The sequence below is a fragment of the Myotis davidii genome, unplaced genomic scaffold (assembly GCF_000327345.1).
Source record: "Myotis davidii unplaced genomic scaffold, ASM32734v1 scaffold6, whole genome shotgun sequence".
Taxonomy (NCBI): domain Eukaryota; kingdom Metazoa; phylum Chordata; class Mammalia; order Chiroptera; family Vespertilionidae; genus Myotis; species Myotis davidii.
The window spans coordinates 4663608-4666862 of record NW_006383011.1 but is presented as its reverse complement, the minus strand read 5'-3'; the positions used below and the strand labels follow the sequence as shown (position 1 = coordinate 4666862).

Here is a 3255-nt window from a genome sequence, read left to right as displayed (position 1 = left end):
GTGTCAGCGCAGCAGGTCTCATTTGACAGAGGAAGAAATCGGCAAATCGGCCACCTTCTTTCACCGAATGTCCACCACACCTTTATGAGGTGGCGATTTCTATCTCCACTCAAAATCAGCTGGGGATGAGCCGTGGGTGAGTGCCTACGTGGCAGAGCTTCAATTCAGAACCCCAACTGTGGTGGTCTGAGGGTACGGAGTCGAAGCAAGCTCCGTGGTGTTGGGAGGGGTCTAGAGAAGTGAAAAATATATGCTCTCTCTTTTCCAAATGGGCTGACAAGGAAAACAACTAGGAGACTCAGTGGAGCTTGAGAGGATTAAGGAGGGCTGGGTGGGGCATGCAGAAGGTGCCAGCTGGAGTCATAGCTATAGCTCAGCCCTGTATCTCCTAAGCCGGTTATCTCCCAAGGCTTCCTCGGACTTCACTGGCTGGAAGTCACAAAGGTTTCCTTCCATCACTTCCATCTCAGACACTCTGACCCCACTTGCTTGCTGGGTGGGAGGGGCGGTCTGTCATGGACGCCCCACATGGATTCAGGGAGGGGAATAATACCCACCTACTCTTTCCTTGGCTTCTTAACCGCCATCACTATTGCTGAGCCTGCCTGAGCATTGCTACTTCCCCACCAAGGCCAGGAGTGGACCAGGGTCCAGGGCCAGGAGCTCAGACCCAGAGGCCGGTGGGGGCCTGAAGAGTATGCGCAGGAATGAATTCTGAGCAAGGCTGTTTCCTCTCTCTCTCTCATAATCTCTTTATTAAATGCCCTGTCAACAGTTTTTTAAATTGACATGTATTCACTGCAACCAATGAAACCGTTCCATAAGACACTCCCACCTGGCCCACAGCTCTTCAGGTGGTCAGTGTTAACTGTTTGTGGGTCACCTTTCACAGCTTTGTCTAGACTCATTATTAGGGACTGAATTGTGTCCTCCCCAGATTCAAATGTTGAAATCCTAACCCCCAGTGTGACTGTACTTGGTGATAATAAAGGTTAAGTGAGGTCATAAGAATGGAGCCTTACAGGAAAGAGGCCATGTGAGGACACAGCGAGAAGGCAGTGGTCACAGTCACAGCGGTCTCACCAGAAACTCCCTGACAGGATCTTCATGTTAAACTTTCGGCCTCCAGACCTGTGAGAGAATACATTCCTGATGTTTAGGCCACCCAGTCGGTGGTATTCTGTCAGGCAGCTCTAGATAACGCCTACACAGAGATCCATGCACAAGGAGGAGAGGGTGTTTTATTTGTTTACTTGAACAAAAATGGGATCATGCTAAGCACACTTTACTCCCAGATTAGCTGTTCTCATTAACATTACATAACGGCCACTTGGCTCCTTGCTCACATCCCACACTGGATTCTGCTAGGACATCCTGCAGGCCCTCCCATCAAAACCTGCCTGGACTCTGACCACTTTTCCCCACCCCTCCTTGGTGTTAGCTCCATTCTCTCTCTGTCTCTGTCACTGCAGCAGCCTCTTCACTCTTCTCTGCTTCCACCCTGGCCCCCAGTCTGTTCTCCTCATAGCAGCCAGAAGGATCATTTGAAAACCTAAGTCAGGTCATGCTGCTCCTCAGCTCAAAACCTTCCAATGGATTCCCATCTCAAGCAAAGTAAAAATCAAAATCCTCACCAACAGCAACAAGGCCCCAGCTCAGTGGTTGGCAAACTGCGGCTCGCGAGCCACATGTGGCTCTTTGGCCCCTTGAGTGTGGCTCTTCCACAAAATGCCACGTGTGGGCGCGCACGTACAGTGTGATTGAAACTTCATGGCCCGCGCGCGCGCGCGCGCACACACACACACACACACCAGCTCTATGGCTCTCCTCTCTGATTTTTCCTCCTACCCTGTCCCCGTGCCACTCTGGTCTCCTTGATCTTTAGATCCCACTCTGTCTCCCTGCCATGAAATTCATCTTCCTGCAGACAACAAGCATGAGCTATTTCTTCCATAACCGTTTAAAGATATTTCATGCACATAGAAGCATTTATCTGACTAGTCTTAAAAAATACACACAGCCCTAGCTGGTTTCGCCCTGTAGATAGAGCATTGGCCGGCAGACTGAAGGGTCCTGGGTTCAATTCCAGTCAAGGGCACATGCCTGGTTGCAGGTTTGATCCCCAGTAGGGGGCATGCAGAAGGCAGCCAATCAATGATCCTCTCTCTCCCTTCCTCTCTGAAATCAATTTAAAAAATATATATAATATGCAAATTAGGCCAGGATGCCATAATGGGTCACGACCAGACAGGAGGAGGTTGCCCGCAGGTGAGGCCTGAAGCGGAGACGGAGACATACACAGGGGGGCCTGCCCCAAGCTGGTGCGACAGCTCTGGTGGCCCAGAGTGGACACAAGCAGGGGGGCAGGAGGGGCCTGGGGCGGAAATCAAGCATGAGTCCCAGCAGCCTGCGGGGTGCTTCTTTGCACGGCGAGAGGCGGGGCTCCTCCTCATGTGATTTCAATTGCACACTGGGCCTTTAATATATCTACACTAATAAAAGAGAAAGATGCAAATTGACTGTACCGTCACGACACCCACCAGCCAATCAGGAGTGGGTATGCAAATTAACCCAACAAAGATGGTGGGTTAATTTGCATATGCAGGTGCTGAGCAGCCGGGGGCGGGGCGGGACACTTGCGTCATTGCCATGGCAATGACACAGGCGTTCCACACCGCCCCAGCCACTCCGGGCCTCTGGGCAGCGTGGGAAAGTGGAAAGGTGGCTCCGGGCCTGAACAAAGACAGAAAGGTGGCTCCGGGCGGGAGCAAAGGCAGTGCCGGCAGCCAGGGAAAGGAAGGCCCATTCTTGCACAAATTTTTGTGCATCGGGCCTCTAGTATATATATAAAACACACACACAAATAGGCCCTGGCTAGGTAGCTAGGTTGGTTAGAGCATTGTCCCAATACCCCAAGGCTGTATGTTTGATCCCTGTCAGGGTACATACACAAGAATAAACCAATGAATGTATAAATAAGTGGAACAACAAAGTGATGTCTCTCTCTCTATCTCTCTAATCAATAAATACAAATTAAAAAAAACAAAACCAAAAACCATAAATAATAACTATATATGGTGCCAGGTGGGTACTGGGAATATCAGGGGAACACTTCGTAAAATATATGATTATTTAACCACTATTCTGTACACCTGAAACCAATATAAAATAGTGTTTAAAGTCAACTATAATCGAAAAAAATACATAGGTACATGGTTATTCATTGCTACATTGTTTTAATTATAAATCATTGTC

At 49.4% G+C, this 3255-nt stretch overlaps 1 long non-coding RNA gene across 2 annotated transcripts in view; it reads left to right on the top strand.

The window, feature by feature from the left end:
* LOC102759567 overlaps nucleotides 1–3255 on the top strand; it is a 37440-nt gene that overhangs the window by 542 nt on the left and 33643 nt on the right. The gene's annotated exons all lie outside the window — the stretch shown is intronic.